This window comes from Vicia villosa, linkage group LG5, assembly GCF_029867415.1.
Source record: "Vicia villosa cultivar HV-30 ecotype Madison, WI linkage group LG5, Vvil1.0, whole genome shotgun sequence".
Classification (NCBI taxonomy): domain Eukaryota; kingdom Viridiplantae; phylum Streptophyta; class Magnoliopsida; order Fabales; family Fabaceae; genus Vicia; species Vicia villosa.
In genome coordinates this window covers 31,911,959-31,920,143 of record NC_081184.1, presented here as the reverse complement: position 1 = coordinate 31,920,143, position 8,185 = coordinate 31,911,959, and positions in this window count along the sequence as shown.

Here is an 8,185-nt window from a genome sequence, read left to right as displayed (position 1 = left end):
ATACGCGTATGGAATGAGGCTGATACGCGTATGGGGGACACTCCCAAGGGGCTATACGCGTATGATACGCAGTTGCCCTGTCCCAAGAACCATGTACTGGTGTGTTGCGTATGAGAGCGTATGAGAATGCTCATACGCGTATGGGAATAATTAAAGAGGAAAATTATTCTGGTGATACGCGTATGGCAAGGCTGATACGCGTATGGAATTTTGGAAAGAGGAAAATAATTCTGGTGATACGCGTATGACGAGCTGATACGCGTATGAGTTGGTTCTAGGCCATTTTGTGTTCTGGTGGATTGCGTATGATACGCGTATGAGGCAGGGTGAAACGCGTATGGACGCGTATGGGCCATATGATACGCGTATGGCGTGCTGTGTGTGAAATTTCTGTCTTGTGATTTTCTGGAAAGTTCGATGATGTGTAACTTTCGGTTGGTATGCCTGTTTGTGTACTGTTTGGTACTGTGTAAACCTTGTGATGTGATTCTGTGGTTTACTGATGATTGATTATGTTGAATGAGGTGATATATATATGAACATGCTTGTTATTGATGATGATGATGATGAAATGAGTATAGTTGATGCTACTCATAAATTGGTAATGATGAAAGTATGTTATATATATGTTACATGCATTCATAAACATGAGCTGAATCCTATATGATGAGAGGATTGAGCGAGGGGCAGAATTCCCATTGTGTGGAATTTGTGCTGGCAGGGCCGTTTCTGAATTGATGATAGATCGGTCGGTGGAGGATTCCACTGGTGATGATTGGTACCACATGCATAGTGTCAGTTTCATACATGTGCATGATTTGTTATAACATGATCGTATATGTTATGTGTTGATTGTCTGTTTATCTGAGGATGTATGAATGGTGATTGTCTGAACATGAAACGATTGGGTGAATGATATAACTATGATATGTTATTATTTGTGATGTGATAACATTGGTTAACTGTGATGAGACTCACCCTTACTTGTTGTCATTTTTAGATTGAGGATAGCGGCGCGACTTGGTGAGGATTAGCTCATAAGTCGGTTTTTAGTCATAGTGTCGGTGTCATGCTCTGGTAGATGTAACACTGGGAACACGTTTGTCTTTGAGTTGGTTATAACTCTATTTGGTTTGGTGATTGAGTCAGATACATTATTGTTGAATGTTGACTCTGTGTGTTTTTAATTCCGCTGTGTAAAACATGATCTTATTTACTGAGTTATAATTTCAGTTGTTTCAGTGAATGCATGACTTATACCGACGTGTGTTTATTATTTTATGAATTGTGATACCCCTTGCATGCCTACTCTGATTTATTAATTGTTAATTGCCGCGGGTTATTAGAGGGGTGTTACAATAGTGGTATCAGAGCATAGTCGGTCGTTGTGACCTGAGTCTGTGTCAGTCCTTCTGTGTATGCGACTAATACGAGTTATTGTCGATACTTTTGTTCTGACTGGGTTATTTGTGATTAAGCAGAACAATGGCTGGCAGAGGAGGAAGAAACGATGATGCTCTCGCTGAGGCTCTGGGCATGATTGCTGGTGTGCTTGGAGGAGGGACTGTAGGAGCAGGGATTGGTGCTGATAGGCAACTGGGGAATTTTCAGAGGAACAATCCTCCAATGTTCAAAGGCACGCATGACCCTGAGGGTGCTCAGAAATGGCTCAAGGAGGTCGAGAGGATTTTCCGAGTCATTGACTGCACGGAGAACCTCAAGGTGAGGTTTGGCACTCACATGTTAACTGAGGAAGCTGATGACTGGTGGTTGTCAACTAAAGCTGAGCTGGATGCTGGTGATACAGCAATTACCTGGGCTGTATTCAGGAGGGAATTTCTGAGGAGGTATTTTCCCGAGGATGTCAGGGGAAGAAAGGAAGTTGAATTTCTGGCACTGGTTCAAGGCAACATGTCAGTACCGGAATATGCTGCCAAGTTTGTGGAACTGGCAAGGTACTATGTGCACTACAATGATGACGAAGCCAGTGAGTTCTCGAAATGTGTCAAATTTGAGAATGGTCTTCGTGATGAGATTAAGCAGGGTATCAGGTACCAGAGAATCCGGAGGTTTGTTGACCTGGTAGACTGTAGCAGGATTTTTGAGGAAGATAACATCAAGCTGAAGTCATCTCACTCTCGCGAGTTGGTTGACAGAAAGGGTAAGAAGCCTATGGATAGAGGTAAGCCATATGGTAGAGGTAAACCTGTTGATTGGAAGAAACCCAGTGGGGGAGATTCCAGTGCTCGTATCAGGTGTTACAATTGTGGCGAGATGGGACATCGTAGGAATGAATGCAAGGTTGATCAGAGGAAGTGTTACAAGTGTGACCAAGTGGGTCATATTGCTGCTGACTGCAAGAAAAGGATTGTGACTTGTTTCAATTGTGGGGAAGAAGGCCACATCAGTCCTAATTGTCCTAAGCCGAAGAAGAACCAATCAGGAGGAAAGGTTTTTGCTTTGACCGGGTCAGAGACTACTCCAGAGGACAGGTTGATTAAAGGTACGTGTTTCATTCATGGCACACCTTTAGTTGCAATTATTGATACTGGAGCAACTCATTCTTTTATTTCCTTGGATTGTGCTATGAGATTGAATTTAGAGATATCTGATATAAATGGAAGTATGGTTATTGACACTCCTGCGTCGGGTTCAGTAACTACTTCGTCTGCATGCTTGAATTGTCCGGTTGACATTTTTGGTAGAGAATTCGGGATGGACCTAGTGTGCCTTCCGTTGAAAGAACTTGATGTAATCCTGGGAATGAATTGGTTGGAGTTCAACCGTGTTCATATCAACTGTTTTACAAAGACGGTAATTTTTCCTGAAGAGGTTAGTAATGGTAATCTGGAGATGACCGCTAGACAGGTGAATGAGGATATCGGTGATGGTGCAACAGTGTTTATGTTGTTTGCATTGATGAATGTGAAGGAAAAAGTGGCAAGTGGCGAATTGCCTGTGGTGTGTGAGTTTCCAGAAGTTTTTCCAGAAGATGTGAATGAATTACCACCGGAAAAAGAAGTGGAGTTTTCGATTGAATTGGTTCCGGGAACTAGTCCAGTGTCGATGGCACCGTACCGTATGTCGCCGCCTGAATTGGTTGAACTGAAGAAGCAGTTAGAGGAATTGCTTGAGAAGAAATTTATTCGTCCTAGTGTTTCGTCGTCGGGTGCGCCTGTGTTACTGGTGAAGAAGAAAGAGGGTTCAATGAGGCTGTGTGTAGATTACAGACAATTGAACAAGGTTACTATCAAGAATCGGTATCCATTACCGAGGATTGATGATTTGATGGATCAGCTGGTTGGAGCGCGTGTATTTAGTAAGATTGATCTGAGGTCTGGGTATCATCAGATACGTGTGAAAGATGACGATATTCAGAAGACTGCTTTTAGAACGAGGTATGGGCATTATGAGTATTCTGTAATGCCGTTTGGGGTTACTAATGCACCTGGTGTTTTTATGGAATATATGAACAGGATCTTTCATCCTTATCTCGATAAGTTCGTGGTGGTATTTATAGATGATATTCTGATATATTCTGAGAATGAGGAAGAACACGCAGAGCATCTCAGAACTGTGTTAGAATTGTTGAAAGAAAAGCAACTTTTTGCCAAACTGTCGAAGTGTGAATTCTGGTTGGAAGAAGTCAGTTTTCTTGGACATGTGATTTCTAAGAATGGTATTGCTGTGGATCCTACAAAGATAGAAGCTGTATCTCAGTGGGAAGCTCCGAAGTCAGTATCAGAGATTCGTAGTTTTCTTGGTCTTGCAGGTTATTACAGAAAGTTCATTGAGGGATTTTCAAAGTTAGCATTGCCGTTAACTAAACTGACCAGGAAGGGACAAGCCTTTATTTGGGATGCAAAGTGTGAAGAAGGATTCCAAGAGCTTAAGAGGAGATTGACTAGTGCTCCTATCTTAATTTTGCCAAGTCCGACAGAATCATTTGTGGTTTATTGTGACGCATCGTTGATGGGTTTAGGTGGTGTATTGATGCAGAATCAACAAGTGGTCGCTTATGCGTCGAGACAACTCAAAGTGCATGAAAGGAATTATCCGACTCATGATTTGGAGTTGGCAGCTGTGGTGTTTGTTTTGAAGTTGTGGCGACACTATTTGTATGGTTCGAGATTTGAAGTATTCAGTGATCATAAGAGCTTGAAGTATCTCTTTGATCAGAAAGAGCTGAATATGAGACAGAGAAGGTGGTTAGAATTTCTGAAGGATTACGATTTTGGTTTGAATTACCATCCGGGTAAGGCAAACGTCGTGGCTGATGCATTGAGTAGAAAGACTTTGCATATGTCTATGTTAATGGTGAAGGAATTGGATTTGATTGAACAATTCAGAGACTTGAGTTTAGTGTGTGAAGGTACTCCTACTAGTGTTAAATTGGGTATGCTGAAGCTGACTAGTGGTATTCTTGAAGAAATCAGAGAAGGTCAGAAGGCTGATGTTGGATTGATTGATAAGTTGACTTTGGTTAATCAAGGCAAGACTGGTGAATTCAGAGTCGACGAGAATGGTATACTAAGGTTTGGTGACAGAGTTTGTGTTCCTGATGTTGATGAACTCCGAAAGCGTATTTTAGAAGAAGGACACCGTAGCGGGTTGAGTATTCATCCTGGTGCTACTAAGATGTATCATGATTTGAAAAAGTTGTTTTGGTGGCCGGGAATGAAGAGAGAAATTGCTGAATTTGTGTATTCTTGTTTGACTTGCCAAAAGTCGAAGATTGAGCATCAGAAACCATCTGGGTTTATGCAACCGATGTTTATTCCGGAGTGGAAATGGGATAGCATATCAATGGATTTTGTTTCGGGTTTGCCGAGAACTGTCAGAAATTGTGAAGCTATCTGGGTTATGGTAGACAGGTTGACGAAGTCTGCACATTTTATACCGGTGAGAATGGATTATTCGATGGAGAAGCTAGCTCAGTTGTATATTGAGAAGATAGTTAGTCTTCATGGTATTCCTTCGAGTATTGTGTCGGACAGAGATCCGAGGTTTACATCTAAATTCTGGGAAGGTTTGCAGAAAGCTTTGGGTACTAAGCTGAGATTGAGTTCTGCTTATCATCCGCAGACTGATGGACAGACTGAGAGGACGATTCAGTCGTTAGAGGATTTGTTGCGTGCTTGTGTGTTAGAAAAAGGAGGTACTTGGGATAGTTATCTGCCTTTGATTGAATTTACCTACAACAACAGTTATCATTCGAGTATTGGTATGGCTCCGTTTGAGGCTTTGTATGGTAGGAGATGTAGGACGCCGTTGTGTTGGTACGAATCTGGCGAGAGTGCTGTGATTGGTCCAGAAATTGTACAACAGACTACAGAGAAGATTAGAATGATTCAAGAGAAGATGAAAGCTTCTCAGAGTCGACAGAAGAGTTATCATGACAAGAGGAGGAAAACACTTGAGTTTCAAGAGGGAGATCATGTGTTTATGAGAGTTACTCCTATGACAGGTATTGGTCGCGCATTGAAGTCAAAGAAGTTGACTCCACGTTTTATTGGACCATTCCAAATTTCTGAAAGGGTGGGAGAAGTGGCTTATCGTATCGCTTTACCGCCGATGCTTGCGAATTTGCATGATGTGTTTCATGTATCTCAGTTGAGGAAATACATTTCAGATCCGTCCCATGTGATCCAAGTAGATGATGTACAGGTGAAGGATAACTTGACGGTTGAGACTTTACCTGTGAGGATTGAGGATCGAAGGCTGAAACAATTGCGAGGCAAGGAAATAGCTTTGGTCAGAGTAGCTTGGGGAGGACCAGCTGAGGGAAATGTTACCTGGGAGCTTGAGAGTCAGATGAAGGACTCTTATCCAGAACTTTTTACCTGAGGTATGTTTTCGAGGACGAAAACTCTTTTAGTGGGGGAGAGTTGTAACACCCGTATAATTTTAATATTGATTTAATTGGAATATTGAATTAATAACTAGAATTATTAGGGATTTTGGTGAAAATAATGAATAAATAATGGTTTATGGCATTTGGGCCATATGAGTAATTAGTAAAAGAAGGAGGGTGATTTTATAATCCTTTTTACTAAAATATTATTATTTTGATAAAGCATTTGGGATTTGGGAAAAAGAAGAAAGAACGTGAAAGAGCAAAGGGTTGAGAACACGAAGAACTGAAGGAGATCTGTAGAGGGAGAGACCAAAGATCAAGAACAATTATCTGAGGTAAGGGGGGACTCTCCATTTAATCTCTATTATCGTGTTATGAGTAGTAATGTGGATTAGGAATATTGTTTAGTTGATTGATTCTAATTTCTGAAATATTCATCTGTGTTCATCATTTGGGTTTGAACTGTTAATCCCTAACAATTGATAGACTTAGGGTATGATGAATAGAATTGGTTAAAGAATCATATGTTATGGTTGTGAATGAATTCGTACACTGTTTAGATGCAATCTTTCTGGTTTTTGGACTCGAATTCGTGGACTGGTATGAGTAGAAACGAATGGGTCTTGGGCTGTCACGAATTCTGCAGGTTACTGGGCATTTCTGGTGTTTCGCGTATGAAACAGTGCCATACGCGTATGGAATGAGGCTGATACGCGTATGGGGGACACTCCCAAGGGGCTATACGCGTATGATACGCAGTTGCCCTGTCCCAAGAACCATGTACTGGTGTGTTGCGTATGAGAGCGTATGAGAATGCTCATACGCGTATGGGAATAATTAAAGAGGAAAATTATTCTGGTGATACGCGTATGGCAAGCCTGATACGCGTATGGAATTTTGGAAAGAGGAAAATAATTCTGGTGATACGCGTATGACGAGCTGATACGCGTATGAGTTGGTTCTAGGCCATTTTGTGTTCTGGTGGATTGCGTATGATACGCGTATGAGGCAGGGTGAAACGCGTATGGACGCGTATGGGCCATATGATACGCGTATGGCGTGCTGTGTGTGAAATTTCTGTCTTGTGATTTTCTGGAAAGTTCGATGATGTGTAACTTTTGGTTGGTATGCCTGTTTGTGTACTGTTTGGTACTGTGTAAACCTTGTGATGTGATTCTGTGGTTTACTGATGATTGATTATGTTGAATGAGGTGATATATATATGAACATGCTTGTTATTGATGATGATGATGATGAAATGAGTATAGTTGATGCTACTCATAAATTGGTAATGATGAAAGTATGTTATATATATGTTACATGCATTCATAAACATGAGCTGAATCCTATATGATGAGAGGATTGAGCGAGGGGCAGAATTCCCATTGTGTGGAATTTGTGCTGGCAGGGCCGTTTCTGAATTGATGATAGATCGGTCGGTGGAGGATTCCACTGGTGATGATTGGTACCACATGCATAGTGTCAGTTTCATACATGTGCATGATTTGTTATAACATGATCGTATATGTTATGTGTTGATTGTCTGTTTATCTGAGGATGTATGAATGGTGATTGTCTGAACATGAAACGATTGGGTGAATGATATAACTATGATATGTTATTATTTGTGATGTGATAACATTGGTTAACTGTGATGAGACTCACCCTTACTTGTTGTCATTTTTAGATTGAGGATAGCGGCGCGACTTGGTGAGGATTAGCTCATAAGTCGGTTTTTAGTCATAGTGTCGGTGTCATGCTCTGGTAGATGTAACACTGGGAACACGTTTGTCTTTGAGTTGGTTATAACTCTATTTGGTTTGGTGATTGAGTCAGATACATTATTGTTGAATGTTGACTCTGTGTGTTTTTAATTCCGCTGTGTAAAACATGATCTTATTTACTGAGTTATAATTTCAGTTGTTTCAGTGAATGCATGACTTATACCGACGTGTGTTTATTATTTTATGAATTGTGATACCCCTTGCATGCCTACTCTGATTTATTAATTGTTAATTGCCGCGGGTTATTAGAGGGGTGTTACAGGCATCACTTACAATCCCTCTTTAGCTCTACGCCAATTCGGATATGCAAGGAGTAACGGTCCTCATGACATGATTATCCATGGCATTGTGTTTGATTACGAGAATGATTCTCATGGACACCGACGAAGGTTCATACGTGCATGGGACAGTGTCTATAGAATAGAAAGCAAAACTCTGGGGCAATGGAATTCTATCCCTATGGAACCTTACCTCAGATGGGTCCGCACTCATGCCCAGAAACTCCTTATGCCATATCCTGCTGTTCTACCTGTGACTATTGAAC